This window comes from Moschus berezovskii, chromosome 6 (genome assembly GCF_049115385.1).
Source record: "Moschus berezovskii isolate FMDL1 chromosome 6, NW_MosBer_1.0, whole genome shotgun sequence".
Classification (NCBI taxonomy): domain Eukaryota; kingdom Metazoa; phylum Chordata; class Mammalia; order Artiodactyla; family Moschidae; genus Moschus; species Moschus berezovskii.
The window spans coordinates 29,578,616-29,596,434 of NC_142465.1; the positions used below are offsets into that span (position 1 = coordinate 29,578,616).

Consider the following 17,819-nt stretch of genomic DNA (forward strand, 5'->3'; position numbering starts at 1 on the left):
TGGCACCCCACTCCAGTACTCTTGCCTGGAAAATCCCATGGACAGAGGAGCCTGGTGGGCTGCAGTCCATTGGGTCTCTAAGAGTCAGACACGACTGAACGACTTCACTTTCACTTTTCACTTCCATGCATTGGAGAAGGACATGGCAACCCACTCCAGTGTTCTTGCCTGGAGAATCCCAGGGATGGGGGAGCCTGGTGGACTGCCGTCTATGGGGTCACACAGAGTCGGACACGACTGAAGCGACTTAGCAGCAGCAGCAGCAGCAACAACATATATATATATTACTCGGCCATAAAAAAACAATAAAAATGTGTCATTTGCAGCAACATGGATGGGCATGGAAGGCTAGGCTAAGTGAAATAAGTCAATCGGAGAAAGATAATTACTCTGTGGTATCACTTATGTGTATAATTTAAAAAATACAATAAACTAGTGAATATCAGTTCAGTTCAGTTCAGTTCAGTCGCTCAGTCGTGTCCGACTCTCCGCGACCCCATGAATCACAGCACGCCAGGCCTCCCTGTCCATCACCAACTCCCGGAGTACACTCAAACTCATGTCCACAGAGTCGGTGATGCCATCCAGCCATCTCATTCACCGTTGTCCCCTTCTCCTCCCGCCCCCAACCTTTCCCAGCATCAGAGTCTTTTCCAGTGAGTCAACTCGTCGCATGAGGTGGCCAAAGTATTGCAGTTTCAGCTTTAGCATCAGTCCTTCCAATGAACACCCAGGATCGATCTCCCTCAGAATGGACTGGTTGGATCTCCTTGCAGTATAAGGGACTCTCAAGAGTCTTCTCCAACACCACAGTTCAAAAGCATCGATTCTTCGGCGATCAGCTTTCTTCACAGTCCAACTCTCACATCCATACGTGACCACGGGAAAAACCATTGCCTTGACTAGACGGACCTTGGTTGGCAAAGTAATGTCTCTGCTTTTTAATATACTATCAAGGTTGGTCATAACTTTCCTTCCAAGGAGCAAGCGTCTTTTAATTTCATGGCTGCAATCAGCATCTGCAGTGAAACTAGTGAATATAGCAACAACTAAAAAAGCTGATTCATAGTTACAGAGAACAAACTAGTGGTTACCAGTGTGAGGGGGAGTGACGATATAGGGTGGGAATGTAGGAGGTGCAAACTACTAGGCGTAGGATTGGCTACAAGGATGTATTTATTGGACAACATGAGGAATATAGCCAATATTTTAAAATAACTATAAATAAAACATAAACTTTAAAATTGTATAAAAATATTTTTTTAAAAAAGAAAAGCTTCCAGAAGCATATACTTCATAACATTTCCCTTTTTGAAGTTTATTTTCATAATCCTATCAGGAATTTCTGTTAAATAATTTTTGTTCATAACCCTATAACTCCTGTCCGGGTTTCAGTTTATAAATCTTCACCCATACCCAATGAGTTCATATTCCTCCTTGCTCTGAGAAGGCTCCTTTTCAAATTGAAACTTATAGTTTTAACTGTTCTAACCACTGTAATCCACATTAGAATGCACCCTGCGGGCTGTTCTACATGCTAATCCTTCTGTGAGCTTCTGACTTGAAACCTTTCCAACTCCTTTTCTGCCTGGAATCTCATTAGTCTCGATTCACTCATGCCTCTCCCTTTTTGGAAGCCTTCCTTGACCACCACCCACATTGGCTTGGAGAGCTGCCCTTCTTAACCTATTTCATCTGCTTCCTCTGTCACATTCACTTCTGTTTTACTCATTCTCTCCACATCTAGGCTCTACATCTGTACAACAGTCAGGTTGCACTATTTTCTTAAAATATAGCACAAAATACAAGATAAATCTATTGATAAATACAGGGTGGAAAGGAGTCAAAAAGGAGCGCCTTGGACAGCAAGGAGGTAAAACCAGTCAATCTTAAAGGATATCGACCCTGAATATTCATTGGAAGGACTGATACTAAAGCTGAAGCTCTAATACTTTCGCCACCTGATGCAAAGAGCTGACTCATTGGAAGAGACCCTGATGCTGGGAAAGGCTGAGGGCAGGAGGAGAAGGAAGTGACAGAGGAGATGATTGGATGGCATCACTGACTCAATAGACATGAATCTGAACAAATTCCAGGAGATGGTGAAGGACAGGGAAGCCGGGCGTACTGTAGTCCATGGGGTCGCTTAGCAACTGAACAACAGCATAGAAGAGAGGGATAAAAATGGAAGGGAGAAGGCCAAAAAATTCATTCAAATGTTACAGTTTCAGGTAAGCAATGGACACCTAAAGGAAGTTTCATATGATTAATTTTCTTTGCTTCCTCCTGTCTGTCTCTCCCTTTGGAAGGCAAATTCCATGAGAGTAAGAACTTTGTCAGTTCACAGTAGTACCTCACAAGGTGTGAGGGAACATCTCATGTGGCTTAGAATAGTGTCGAGACTAGGGTAGATATTTAATGGAAAGCAAAGGCACTGGTAATAGAGTATTAGTATATGGAGTTCTGAAATCAGCTCTGCTATTACCGGGTAATGTCTGGACATATCATAGAAAAACCTGAAGTTTTTTTGAAGTTTATTTTTGTAATCTTATCAGGAATTTCTGTTAAATAATTTTTGTTCATTTCGTTCAGTTGATAACAAAAATTTATCAACTGGCCTGTCAAATTTATGGAATTTGTTCTGATGGCAATGGGTATAAAACATCTCTGAAATTATTCTACATCCCAGGGTTTCAGAAGTTATATTGAGAAATGTGGGACAATGTTTTGGAAAGTAACATAGAGGTAGGTACAAAAGCCACACGTGAAATGATCTGAAGAAAAAAAATTAAATGCATTAAAGTGATTACTGCCACATTGCTTGCTGCTGCTGCTGCTGCTAAGTCACTTCAGTCGTGTCCGACTCTGTGTGACCCCATAGACGGAAGCCCACCAGGCTCCCCCATCCCTGGGATTCTCTAGGCAAGAACACTGGAGTGGGTTGCCATTTCCTTTTCCAATGCATGAAAGTGAAAAGTGAAAGTGAAGTCGCTCAGTCATGTCCGACCCTTAGCGACCCCACGGACTGCATCCTACCAGACTCCTCCATCCATGGGATTTTCTAGGCAAGAGTACTGTAGTGGCTTGCCATTGCCTTCTCTGGCCACATTGCTTAAGATAAACCAAACCTGGAAATAACCCAAATATCTCACAATAATGTGGATTTGGGACATCCCTGGTGGTCCAGTGGTTAAGAATCCATCTTCCAAGGCAGGGGACGAGGGTTCAATCCCTGGTCAGGGAACTAAGAGCCCACATGCCATGGAGCAACTAGACCTGTGTGCTGAGACAACCAGAGACAATGAAGACCCAGTGCCACCAAGAATAAATAAATAAAGACAATGGATTTAACAAAATGTTGGAGTATTTTGTAATCATTAAAACAAGTTTTAAATAACAAATGAAAAGCATAATAAAACTAAGTAGCAATAAATATAAATCCAATCTTTTCTAGACACAGTGAACTCAACTCTATAAAATGAGCATGCATTTTCAGGATAAGAAAAAAGTAAAATAATTGTGTATCAGAAGGATACTTCTTGCAAACCTGGTGAAAGTGGCTTCCTGCCTGGCGAAAGTGGCTCAGTTGTGTCTGACTCTTTTGTGATCCCATGGACTATAGCCCACCAGGTCATTCAGTCCATGGAATTCTCCAGCAAAAATGCTGGAATGGGTAGCTATTGCCTTCTCCAGAGGATCTTCCCAACCCAGGGATCGAACCCAGGTCTCCCACATTGCAGGCAGATTCTTTACCACCTGGGCCACTAGGGAAGCCCAAGAAGGCTGGAGTGGGTAGCCTATCCCCTCCAGGGGATCTTCCTGATCCAGGAATTGAACCAGGGTCTCCTGTGCTGCAGCTGGATTCTTTACCAACTGAGCTACCAGGAAACTAGCCTGGACTAAGGCTAGTTTCAGCAGAAAAGTAACTTAATGTAGTTTATCATCTGGTTCCTAAAATCACTCAAAGTACTGGAGAAATGAATGAAGTAGAAGCCTGTAGGAACACTAGCAGTATCTCTGCCACAGGACTTGGTCTAGTGAGAAAACCCCCACAAAACCCACAGTTGCTGCCAAGTGCTGTGTGTGTGTGCTCAGCCGCGTTTGACTCTTTGTGACACCGTGGACTGTCACCCGCCAGGCTCCTCTGTCCATGGGATTTTCCAGGGAAGAATACTGGAGTGGGTTGCCATTTCCTACTCCAGGGGATCTTTCCGACCCAGAGATTGAGCCCCAGTCTCTTGCATCTGCTGCATAAGCAGGCGGATTCTTTACAGCTGCTCCACTTGGGAAGTTGCCCAGCGCTAAATGCTAAGGATTGTATTAATACTAATAGTGAATGCTACCCATAAAGTGTGCCTCTGTATCAGAATCCCATCCTATTAATACAACCATCGCTCTCTTTGTAACCTGTATGCTTCTGCCACATATGCCAGCAAAATGAAGACGGTTTTCACACATGCTTATCTCCAGACTAAGGTCTTATGAAAAGTGCTAAGATTAGCAGAGCAAATTCACAAACCTGCCTCCTGGTTGCAGGGGAAGCTAGAAACTATAGTCCTATTTCAATGTTGGGAAACTATACACAACATCCTACTTACTTCTAAAAATTAAAAATAAAATAGCTGACATTATAATCTAGATTTGCAAAGAGAAATTGAAATATGACTATTTTGTAAATTATAGATTGTTTCAGGTTTCCTATAAAGATAATCAAGTCATTGACAAGCAATGACATTTTTCTTTCTCCAACTACTTAATCATGTATTTCCTTTTCTTTTCTTAATGTTCACATGAGAAATCTAGCATAAGGTTAAAAATAAGTAGTGATAGCAGCATTTTCTGAATTATTCCTGATTTTAAGATAAATGCATTCAGTAATTCAAAAGTATGATATTTGCAGTAGGTCATCTGTAAATGACCTTAACTTTTTCATGTTAAGAAAAGTTTGCATTTACTTAGCAGGATACCCTCTGGTGAAGGAAATTAGGAGGTACAAACTTTCACTTATAAAATAGATAAGCCATAGGGATATAATATACTGCATAAGAAATATGGTCAATAATATTTGTACAGGGACACATGTTTACATGGGCTTCCCCAGAGGCTCAGTGGTAAAGAATCCGCTTGCAATGCAGGAGACCCAAGTTCGATCCCTGGGTCAGGAAGAGTCCCTGGAGGAGGGCTTGGCAACCCACTCCGGTATTCTTGCTTGGACAATCCCATGGACTGGGGAGCCTGGCAGGCTATATAGTCCATGGGGTCGCAAAGAGTCAGACACGACTGAAGCTACTGAGCATGCATGCATGCACATGATGGTCATGATGGTCATTTCATAATGTATATAAATGTCAAATCACTATGCGATATACTTGAAACCAACATAATATTGCATGTCAATTACATTTCCATTTTTTTAAGTTCCCTTTTACTCTTCGCTTGCCAAGACTTTTAGTAACGAATGGATGTTGAATGCTACCAAATGCTATTTCTTCATTTAATTGGGTAAGTATATGTATTTTAGTTTCTCTTTTAGTTTCTCAATATGGTAAACTGCAATAATAGACTTCTTATCTTAAAATAGTTTTGCTTTCCAGGAAAAACTCCAGTTTCCCTAATGCAATGTCTTGCCTTTAAAGAGAGTTGGATTCAGATTGCTGCTAATTTGACTATGATTTTTATATCCCTTCATAATATCTACAGGATTCCTCTATTGTCCTTAAAAACTTTTAATATCAAAATTATAGTATATTCACAGAATAAGTAGAATGTTATCACCTCTTTTATATCTTCAGAAGGAGTTGTCTAAGTTTGGAACTATTTATTCTTTACTGGTATGACATATAAGGGCTGGAACTCTCTTTTCCACCATCTTGCTAATGTCACTCCCCTAAATTATATATTTATACGTTTGACATTTTATCTGTTTTCAGATACATTATCATAAACATATTTATGACATCCTCCTTATATCTATAGTTATGGTCCCTTTTATTTTTTTTCTACCAATACAGTTCACTTGTGCATAAGCAATATCCATCCTTAGAAGGAAATTCACTTCTGATTCCTTCTGGTTTTCCTAAATAACCTCACAGCACAGCAGAGAGAGCCCAGGGCCATGGAGCATGCTATAATCTTTGATTTTATAGATACTCATCAGCCTTTAAATATTATTACTCATTAACTAAAATATAATGTCTGTGAGTCCCTTGGGCTATCATCCAATTTTAAAACATTCAGTCAAAAATATCAGAAAAATCAATGTACTAAACATCAAACATCAAGGTAAATGGACTTCTAACAATAAGTGGGACAAATTCTGGATACACTCCCACATCCTGAGGCAGGGGAAACACAAAAATCATAGAAGATAATAATGAAGTAGTTGTTGATGGTTATTACAGTTCAGAGGCAATTATTCAACCTGTGAGCATGGGTTAAGCATACCACAACTCAGTGCTTTAAGTCGATTGCAATGAAATATTCCCAGTTTCATTTATTTTATTCCTTGGTTTCACATTAACACTTAGGAGCTAGACAAAGCCCCTCTGTTTCTTCTGACAGCTGATACCTCACTTCTTCTTGGGGAGAAAGAGTGCTGCTCCAGTTGGTCAGATTCCAGAACAAATGTGAAGACATGTTTTTCTGTGAATAAAAGCAATGGGAAATCTTCACTTTGGCTCTTTGTCTTCTAGTAATTGTAAGTATAAACTCTTCATCCCCTTTGAGTAGTAACCTCCAAGATTCAGTTTTGGGCAAGGGAAGGAGTGGACCATTTGGGCTTGGAGTCAAAAAAGATACCCATGGGATCTAGCCCAGAGATCCTTAAACATCCCACTGGCAGGCACCTTTAAAATTTTGGGGAAACCTGCATACCTTCTAATACATTTTTAAATGGACATTTAGGATTTTTAAATAAATTATTTAAGCTTAAATAGTTCTAAGTGATCTGACTTCCACCACATTAAAATACTGACATTTTAAATAAAACTGTTATTTCACTCTTTTAAAAGGTATCCAATGGAATTGAAATGTCATAGCAATTTTACACCCACTATCAAACATTTTTAAGACAAGATGTTTTTAAAGTTAAAAATTTTATAAAATTCCTTTTTCTCTTTAACCTGTATTTATACCCCACTCCCCAACAAAACTTTATCCTAATACAGTCTTTCTTATGCTTGAAAGCATTTTATGGATTCCTCTATCATATTCTTCTGCCACATATATATGTATAATATTTAAATCTTTTCAGTAGCCATAAAATTCCATGGGTTGAAATTTTCCTTCTGAATTTAGTTATCATAATTTTTATTTATTCACTGTTGATCAAAATAGTACAGTGTAAATTCTAAATCTTGACAAATATGGAACATAAAAATATATCATTGGAAATGCATTCTGTTGATTAACTTTTTCCCAATTAGTTCATGTATCTAAGAATGAATATTGCTTAATGCTGCAGGGTTCAGCACAACTACTATTTCTATTTTTAGTTTTATTTGTGAGCACTGATAAATTTTTTCAAATAAGTCAATTGGGAGAAAACGATAAACTTTTAGCAGTGTCACTCATTTCTTTAAATTCCTTCTAAGTTATGTGTTTAAAAAAGAATCACATAACCATCTATTATCAAAGAATAATCATCTGTCATGTGACACATATTTAGAAACCACTTGATTTGCAAAATGATTGGCTATTATTAGAGTCATGCATTTTCTCAGCACTGGTACCATATTTCAAATATTTAATATTAAATATATATTACTTAACTGTTTAATGCCCTAGAATTTTACACATCAGATTGATACATATGTTTTGCATGGATGAGAAATATACTTTTCTTTTTAAAGTAGGAAAAGGAAAATTGTGGAAGAGGAGACGGGAAAGGAAAGCCAGCATGAGTCCTTGATGACACGTCAGTTTTCCAACAAGTGCATTTTAGGGAAGAATGTGTGAAAATTAAGAATCTAGACACTTACTCTCTTGAAGCTGTCTGTGACTGTGTGCCTCTGGTACGGTCACCTAGTTCTGAGAGTGTTGTTGTCCTTGCTGTTCGGTCACCCAGTTGTGTCTGATTCTTTGCAAGCTCGTGGACTGCAGCACACCAGTCCTCCCTGTCCCTCACCATCTCCCAAAGTTTGCCCAGGTTCATGTCCATTGCATCGGTGATGCCCTCCAGCCATCTCATGCTCTGACGCCCTCTTTTCCTTCTGCCCTCAATCTTTCCCAGAATCAGGGACTTTTCCAGTGAGTCGGCTAAACACATCAGGTGACCAGAATACTGGAGCTTCAGCTTCAGCCTCAGCACCAGTCCCTTCCAATGAGTATTCAGGGTTGATTTCCCTTAAGATTAGCTAGTTTGATCTTCTTGCTGTCCAAAGGACTTTGGGGAGTCTTCTCCAGCACCACAGTTCAAAGGCATCAATTCTTTGGCGCTCTGCCTTCTTTACAGTCCAGCTTTCACAACCGTATGTGACAACTGAGAAGACCATAGCCTTGATTATATGGATGTTTGTCAGCAGAGTAATGTTTCTGCTTTTCAACACACTGTCTAGGTTTGTCATAGCTTTCCTGCTGAGAAGCAATCATCTTCTGACTTCATGGCTGCAGTCACCATCCACAGTGATTTTAGAGCCCAAGAAGAGGAAATCTGTTACTACTTCCACCTTTTCTCCTTCTATTTTCCATGAAGTAGTGAGGCCAGATGCCATGATCTTAGTTTTTTTAATACTTAGTTTTAAGCCAGCTCTTTCACTCTCCTCCTTCACCCTCATCAAGAGGATCTTTAGTTCCTCTTTACTTTCTACCATTAGAGTGGTATCATCCGCATGTCTGAGGTTGTAGATGTTTCTCCCGCCTGTCTTGACTGCAGCCTGTAACTCATCCAGCCTGGCATTTCTCATGATGTGCTCAGTGTTCAGATTAAATAAACAGGGTGACAGCAGACAGCCCTGTCTTACTCCCTTCTCAATCTTGAACCAGTCACTTGTTCCATTCAGGATTCTGACTCTTGCTTCCTGACTCTCATACAGGTTTCTCAGGAGACAGGTAAGATGGTCTGGTATTCCCTCTCTTTAAGAGCTTTCCACAGTTTGTTACGACCCACACAGTCAAAGGCTTTAGCACAGTTGATGAAACAGAGGTAGATGTTTTTCTGGAATTCCCTTGCTTTCTCTATGATCCAGCGAATGTTGGCTATTTGATCTCTGGTTCCTCTGCCTTTTCTAAACCCAGCTTGAACATCTGGAAGTTCTTGGTTCGCATAATGCTGAAGCCTTTCATGCAAGATTTTAAGCATGATCTTCCTAGCATGGGAGATGAGTGCAACTGTCCAATGGTTAGGACATTGTTTAGTACTACCCTTCTTGATATTATTCAGTTCAGTTCAGTTCATTTCAGTTCAGTTCAGTCGCTCAGTCATATCCGACTCTTTGTGACCCCATGAATCACAGCACACCAGGTCTCCCTGTCCATCACCAACTCCCGGAGTTCACTCAAACTCATGTCCATTGAGTCGGTGATGCCATCCAGCCAGTTCTTGATATTATTAGCCTAGCCCAATTTACAGGGCTTCCCCGGTGGCTCATAGGTAAAAGAATCTGCCTACAATGCAGGAGCCACAAGAGTCATGGGTTTGATTCCCGGGTAGAGAAGATCCCCTGAAGGAGGGCATGACAACCCACTCCAATATTCTTGCCTGGAGAATCCCATGGACAGAGGAGCATGGCGGGCTATAGTCCATAGGGTCGCAAAGACTCAGACATGACTGAATCGATTTAATAAATCCAATTTATTAGATACTTCTAAATTAGGAAACAAGTACAAGATAGTGATTGGTCAGTCTAATTCAATAACTGCTTAATAACTGACTATGAAGAAGCAGGTTGTCAAAATGCACAGCAAAGGGTAAGAAGGATATGCCTCGGGCCCTTCCAGAGTGAGATGTTAAAAGGACAAACACTGGGTGGAAACACTGGGTATTGACATCAGGGATTAAAACATTAGGGATGACTGAGCAAGTACTGAGGTCCTCACTATGTGGCAGGAAGGTCTGGAAACAAGGATGTGCCAGCTGGTGCAGGTAAATGAAGTTGCTGGCTCTGAACATGAAGTACAGGATCACGAACAGTCTCCACCTGTGGAGGCCCGGAGACAAAGCATCACCAGGGGAGAGCCAGGTCTCAGTGAAGCCAAGAAAGCTGGGGAAAGAGGCGTGAAACATAAAGTGAACATGCTAGTCATTCTGTCATGTCTGACTCTTTGCAACCCCATGGACTGTAGCCCACCAGGCTCCTCTGTCCATGGAATTCTCCAGGCAAGAATACTGGAGTGGGTTGCCATTCCCATCTCCAGCAGATCTTCCCGACACAGAGATGGAACTCAGGTCTCCTGCATTGCAGGTGCATTCTTTACCTCTGAGCCACCAGGGAAGCCTTAACCACATACCAAAACTTATAGCTTTTGCTTTTCTTGATTCCTTTGTAGATTTCTCTCCCTAAGGACCTCTGCTCAGAAGAAAGGTGGCTTGACCCAGGCAGAATGTTCTTGAGTTTCTCTGGCATTAAAAAAAAAGAACTTGGAGGTTATGGCATCTGCCATAAAGGATAGGACAAGCTTAAATATCCTCCAGCTCCTTCAGGAAATGGAGAAACAGAATGATCAGGACAGGCTGCCGCCACTGTGAGTGTCCACAGGCCAGTCTCAGCAGCCAGATGCCTGGAATCCTGGAGCCCAGAGAAAGGAGAAAAGCCAGAATGTTAGTTTCATCTAAGGGTGAAGAAGGAGGTCTCAGAAAATTCCTGTGGATGCAAGATACCAGTATTAGTGCCTCAGATCCAATTCTCTGAAAAGTGAAACATTATATTCTCCCAGTAGTTGGCTCTTTTCCACTAATAAGCTTTTGACACCGATGCTGAAAATGAAAACAGAATGAGTAGAAGCCCAGGCCCTGCATAGCTCCAGGGGAAGCTACCAGGCTCCACCCAGGCCCCCAGGGAAAGATTCAAGTGACTGTAACTGAGAAAGAGAAGGAAATATTCTTGACAGTCAAGTTCTCTGTGGGATCAAAGAGCAGAATATTCAATTCAGAGACGTTATTTCTGTATGGAGAAATGAATCCAAAATTGTTGTATACAGGATATTTCATTTTTGTTGTTGTTTTTCTATTACTGGCATCGTTTTAAATTTGTGTTTACTGCCCTCTGGTGGTCATTTTAAAAACTACATGGTGACCAAATTTGTGAACCTTGAAGCGAAAAAGTTTTAGTTGCTCAGTCGTGTCCGACTCTTTGTCACCCCATAGACTGTAGTCTGTGAGGCTTCTCTGTCCATGGGATTCTCCAGGCAATAATTCTGGATAGGGTTGTCATTCCCTTAGGGGATCTTCCCCACCCGGGGATTGAACCCAGGCCTCCCGCATTGCAGGCAGATTCTTTATCGTCTGTATCCAAGGATAAAAACAGGAAGAGGGAAAAAGCAGAGGCAAACGTTTATTGAAAACTAACTGAATTAAGTTCTACATAGTTCATGAGCTTCTCTGGTAATGTCAAAGAAGCTATATGCTCAATTGTTTTGGTCTTAGGTGGGTGTGTAAGTGATATATCATTGATTTTCCACAGCATTAAATGCAGAGATGTAAGACACACGGGTTCGATCCCTGATTGGGAAGATCCCCTGGAGGAGGGCATGGAAACCCACTCCAGTTTCTTGCCTGGAGAATCCCATGGTCAGAGGCACCTGGTGGGCTGCAGTTCATGGGGCCGCAAAGAGTCGGACACAACGGAGACAACTTAGCACATGCGCACGGCTGCAATAGAGGCTTCAGGCTCTAAAGCCAGGCTGCCAGCATTTAGTCCCAACTTGGGCACTGAAGATACTGGAAAGCTATTTCATTTCTCTTGATTCCCATTTTCACATCTAAACAATGAGATTAATAATAGCACCCGAGAAAAGCTAATTTATAAATGTAAATTGTCTAGGACAATGCCTGGCACATGTTATCTGATCAATAAAATGTTAACTATTACTTTTCCAAGGAGCTTACCCTTCAAAAGAAAAGATATAGAAGTGAACAGTCTCCACCTGCCTGTTCACTCTTACCCAGAAAAGAGGAATATGGTTATGATTGGTCAGATTTCTAACTGGATCCAGTATCTAAGAGTCAGAAAATTCAGATATAAATAAGCCTCTCCTGTTAAGTGGGTTTCCCTGGTGGCTCAGCAGTATAGACTCTTCTCGCAATGCAGGAGCCGCGGGGATGTGTGTTCAATCCCTGGGTTGGGAAGATCCCATAGAGAAGGGCATGGCAGCCCACTCCAGTATTCTTGCCTGGAGAATCCCATGGACAGAGGAGCCTGGAGGGCCACAGTCCCTAGGGTCACAAAGAGCTGGACACGACTGAAGTGACTGAGCATTTTGCACCACTCCTGTAAGAGCCTTGTTCCATTTCTATTGGTTATCTCGGGTGTGGTTTTGCACATCAGAATCCTTCATGCATGACTTCAGGCTTATGGAAAACCCAGTTTAAAAGCCTGTTTCTCATTTCTCACAAGCTGCACGTGATGTAGCCTCCAGTCCTCCTCTGCTTTTTTGTCATTTCTATTAATTTTACTTATTTTTGGCTGCACTGATCTTTGTTGGGTGCATGGGCTTTCTCCAGCTGTGGTGCACAGGCTCCTCCTTGCAGCGGCTTCTCTTGTCGCAGAGCACGGGCTCTGGGCTCACAGGCCTCAGTAGTTGTTGTGCATGGGCTTAGTTGTCCTGAAGCATGTGGGATCTTCCCAGACCAGGGATCGAACTCTCGTCCCCTGCATGGCAGGTGGATTCTTAACCACTGGGCCGCCAGGGAAGTCCCCCTCTTCTGATCTTATCCAGTCCTCCTCTGGCCCTTTCTCATCTATCCCTAGCCACAGTGGCCTCCTTGCTGTTGCTCACAGGAGAGACGTGCTTGCCCAGGACTGGATCACTCCTCCCCAGATATCCACCAGACTCTTCCTTCATTTCCTTCAGACCATCTCCCCAGAGAATTCCTCCCTAGTGACACCATCATAATGAAAAATGTCACATTCCAGCTGATGCTGCCTTTCTTCAAAGCACTAAACCACCTGACCTATGATATATTTACTTGTTTGATTGTCCATCTTCTTCCACTAGAGGTAACCTCTGTGAGGGCAGGGACTTTTTTCATTCACTCCAGCAAAGCCAAACACAGATCTTTCCCCCTTTTGCCCAAATCTGAGGGCAAAGCCAGTCTCAGAACTACAAACTTCTCGTCCTGCCTCCTAACTGATTAGATAAGATTAGAAGTTGTGTCCCTTAAAACTATCTAACCAGTGAGGAAAACATTTCCTGTTCAGATGACCAGCTGGACTCCCCTCCCCTCTACAGCTACTTCAACTCTGAGTAACCCTACCTGCAACTTGCTTACCCCTCCTTATAACAGCTAAGGCAAAACCACCCTGCTGAGACATTCTTTTTCATCTGGCCATGCTCTTTGCAATAGCCTAAATAGAATCAACCTCCTTCCTTATCTGGCTGTTGTGTATGACGTCTCCTATATCTCTATCATATAGAACAGGTTTCACTTTTTAAAATTTCTCTATGGAAGTATAGTTGATTTACAATGTTATATTAATTTCAGGTATACCACAAACTAACTCTGTTTTACATATATATTCTTTTACATATAATGCATATATTCTTTTTCAGATTCTTTTCCATTCTAGGTTATTGCAAAATACTGGGTGTAGTTACCTGTGATGTATAGTAGATCTTTTTTAGTTATCTATTTTATATATGTTGTTGTTCAGTAGATAAGTCGTGTCCAGCTCTTTACAACCCTATGGAATGCAGCATGCCAGGCTTCCCTGTTCTTCACTGTCTCCTGCTGTTTGCTCAAACTCATGTCCATTGAGTTGGTGATGCCATCCAATCACCTCATCCTCTGTCGCCCCGTTCTCCTGTCTTCAATCTTTCCCAGTCTCAGGGTCTTCTCCAATTGGTTGGTTCTTTGCATCAGGAGACCAAAGTATTGGAGCTCCAGCTTCAGCATTTTATTTATAGTAGTGTGTAAATCGGAGAAGGCAATGGCACCCTACTCCAGTACTCTTGCCTGGGAAATCCCATGGACGGAGGAGCCTGGTAGGCTACAGTCCATGGGGTCGCTAAGAGTCGGACACAACTGAGTGACTTCACTTTCACTTTCATGCATTGGAGTAGGAAATGGCAACCCACTCCAGTGTTCTTGCCTGGAGAATCCCAGGGACAGAGGAGCCTGGTGGGCTGCCGTCTATGGGGTCACACAGAATTGCGACTTAGCGGCAGCAGCAGCAGCAGTGTGTAAATATTAATCCCAAACTCCTAACTTATCCCTCCCACTCACCCCTGCCCCTGGCTTTCCCCTTTGGTAGCAGTAAGCTTGTTTGCTACATTTGTGGATCTGGTTCTGTTTTATAAACAGGCGCATCTGTATCATTTCTTTAGATTCCACCTGTATGTGATATCATATGTTATTTGTCTTTCTATGATTGGCTTACTTGGTATGATCATTTCTACGTCCATCCACGTTGCTGAAAATGGCACTATTTCATTCTTTTTTACAGTTGAGTAATATTAAAAGTTTTTGATACATAGTCAACATTCAATAAAAGTTTGTTGAATGAATGAACTATGGAGAAAGAGTTCTCTAAGAGATCCTTCCCCAACTTATTGGAGTTCTGCACTGCAGCTGGCTGCCAGTAGCCCTGGTTAATCATAAAGAATTGCTTTGATTTGGGTTTTGATTTTGACTTTACTCTTTTGGCTTTGGCTTTTGGTTTTCTTCTCTTGTGTATAGATAACCCCTTAGGATCTCTAAGGACCTGAGATGTGACTGGAGTAACAAAATTCTGGTTTTTCTGGTCCTCCTAGCATAATAGCATCTTAATAATACCTCATTATTTTACTATTCCAAGAAGGCTAACCCATATATGAGACAGAGGAGTGGACTTTAAATATTCCAGGAGAGGTATGTACATGATGTACACAACAGGTGCTCAGAAGAGAGATGTCTAGTTTATGTGCAAAGGTATCAGTTCAGTTCAGTCACTCAGTCGTGTCTGACTCTTTGCGACCCCATGGACTGCAGCACGGCAGGCCTTCCTGTCCATCACCAACTCCCGGAGCTTGCTCAAACTCATGTCCATCGAGTCGGTGATGCCATCCGACCATCTCATCCTCTGTTGTCCCCTTCTCCTCCCACCTTCAATCTTTCCCAACATCAGGGTCTTTTCCAAAGAGTCACTTCTTCACATCAGGTGGCCAAAGTGTTGGAGTTTCAACTTCAATATCAGTCCTTCCAACGAATATTCAGGACTGATTTCCTTGAGGATTGATTGTTGGATCTCCTTGCAGTCCAAGGGACTCTCAAGAGTATTCTCCAACACCACAGTTCAAAAGCATCAATTCTTCTGCACTCAGCTTTCTTTATGGTCCACCTCACACATCCGCACATGTGGAAAAACCATAGCTTTGACTAGACAGCCCTTTGTCGGCAAAGTAATGTCTCTGCTTTTTAATATACTGTTTAGGTTGGTGCAAAGGTATATGTGTCTGTTAAATATTTGACACAGGCCTTTAGGACTTAACCAAGCAACTCCTGATGGCTTGACACTGGGAATGAAGAGCAGGAGGAAGATGCAAACTGTGAAATCTGTAAAAACTAAGGACTCTTCCTTTATCTTTGAATCTACTTTTTAACTTTGATTTCAGCCTCAGTTTTTAGCTAAATACCTACCTCAGTTTCTGACATTACTTGGCCTCTGATGACCAGTGACTGTCTTATCTCATAGATACCTTCATAGCTAATAGCCTAAAACCATCAGTAATACAAACAAGCTGTGTCATTCAGATGCACTGCTAACTTTCACATAAGCATTCTGTTAGCAGACAAATTCTGCAAGTGTGCAATAAAAGGTAAACTCAGCAGCCTGGGTGTTCAAACCCTTTACATCTCAAAGAAAGAACTGGTCCTTACTGCCTTTGGGGTGACAACCTGTAAGCCGTTGGAATAGCCTGACTGGTAAGAGTGTCTTTGACTACCTGGAACATGGGCCATGTCAAATAGTCTGTACCGACGATCTGATTTGTGGGAAGTACCTGTCTCTGTTCACTCAGGGCCCTGGGCCGCAGTGCATCTGTCTGACCTCTGCAGAAGCTAGAGACTAAGTAGCAAAGATCAGTCACACAGGTGCTCCATGCCTACATGACTGACCTCCAGTAAAAACCCCAGACGTCAAGGCTCAGGTGAGCTTCCCTGCTTGGCAGCGGCTCATTCGTGTTGTCACATGGGAGAAGTAAGCACTGTCCGTGTGACTGCACGAGGAGAAGATAACCTGCAGCTCATGCCTGATCTCTCCTGGACTCTGTCTTGTGCACCATTTTCCTTTCTGTATGCCATTGCTACAATAAACTGGAACCATAAGTACAACCTCTTTTTTGAGTCCTGTGAGTCCTCCTAATGTGTCATTGAACTGGAGGGTGGACTGAGAGACCTCTGACACAGCAAGGATTAGCAACAATTGTAAAAATCCATTCATTTTATGTATAAAAATAATCCCTAAGGACCTTTAAGTAGTTAAATAATTTATTATTAATTAATAATTATGAAGAGTATATATTCATCTGGGTTTGACTAGTTGATCTTATAATATAATATCATTTTGTGCCAAAATACTTATAAGATGGTATAAAAGAAAGACTCATCAATATTTCCACTGGTAGAATCGTTTGATATACCTACATAAATGACATTTTAAAAAACAGCCTTGAAGAATCATACTTTTAATTGAAGCTAACCATGAATCTTTTATGAAAAAAAGTCTTATTTGGAAATTCTTCACATCATAGAAGGATGACTTTAAAAGTAAAACGTCAACTTCTCCACCTCAAAACATCGTGCGAGAGAAAATTACCAAAATCATGTAAGCCCAGCTTTAAGAACGTATCAGACATATCTGCATTCACACATGAACCAGGTTTTTCTAGCACCAGTCAAGCCATAATGAAGAATGCAAAGGGTATGACTAAAACAGGAAAATGATATAGGAATACTTTGTGAGGTAATAGAAAAACACATAGTGTTCTCACTCACCAAACTTCAAGCTTAATTATTCCAAGAATAATTTTAAAAGATATTGCCTTATAGTTTTGAGCCTGTCAAAGTTAAAAATTTTAACAAGAAGCTTGTTGAAATTATTACTATGGGCTGATGACCATCTGCAGTTGTTAAAAGATTTTTGAGATTTTTCTCAAATTTAATCCGAGGTACGAAGTTCTTTCTAGAAAGTATGCCACTGAATTATATTTTACTGGCGCAACTCAGCATTCTGCTCCAGTGTCCCATCAGACACATAAGACGCCTCCACAGCAAGGTGGATCCATGGTCAGTCAGTCAGTCAGTCAGTTCAGTTGCTCAGTCGTGTCTGACTCTCCGCGACCCCATGAATCACAGCACGCCAGGCCTCCCTGTCCACACCAACTCCCGGAGTTCACTCAAACTCATGTCCACAGAGTCGGTGATGCCATCCAGCCATCTCGTTCTCTGTCATCCCCTTCTCCTCCTGCCCCCAATCCCTCCCAGCATCAGAGTCTTTTCCAGTGAGTCAACTCGTCTCATGAGGTGGCCAAAGTATTGCAGTTTCAGCTTTAGCATCAGTCCTTCCAATGAACACCCAGGATTGATCTCCTTTAGAATGGACTGGTTGGATCTCCTTGCGGTACAAGGGACTCTCAAGAGTCTTCTCCAACACCACAGTTCAAAAGCATCAATTCTTCGGCACTCA

At 41.7% G+C, this 17,819-nt stretch overlaps 1 long non-coding RNA gene across 2 annotated transcripts; it reads left to right on the forward strand.

Annotated features, from left to right (window-relative positions):
- Nucleotides 1–1,688: 1,688 nt before the first annotated feature.
- Nucleotides 1,689–16,459, forward strand: LOC129536499 (uncharacterized). 2 transcript variants are annotated; one of them, XR_008681816.2, is made up of 3 exons: nucleotides 1,689–2,745; nucleotides 5,419–5,502; nucleotides 6,562–16,459. It is a non-coding gene; the product is annotated as an uncharacterized LOC129536499 (long non-coding RNA). The 2 variants fall into 2 exon arrangements; XR_008681817.2 differs by having other exon boundaries at nucleotides 1,690–2,745; nucleotides 5,445–5,502.
- The last annotated feature ends 1,360 nt before the right edge of the window (nucleotides 16,460–17,819 follow it).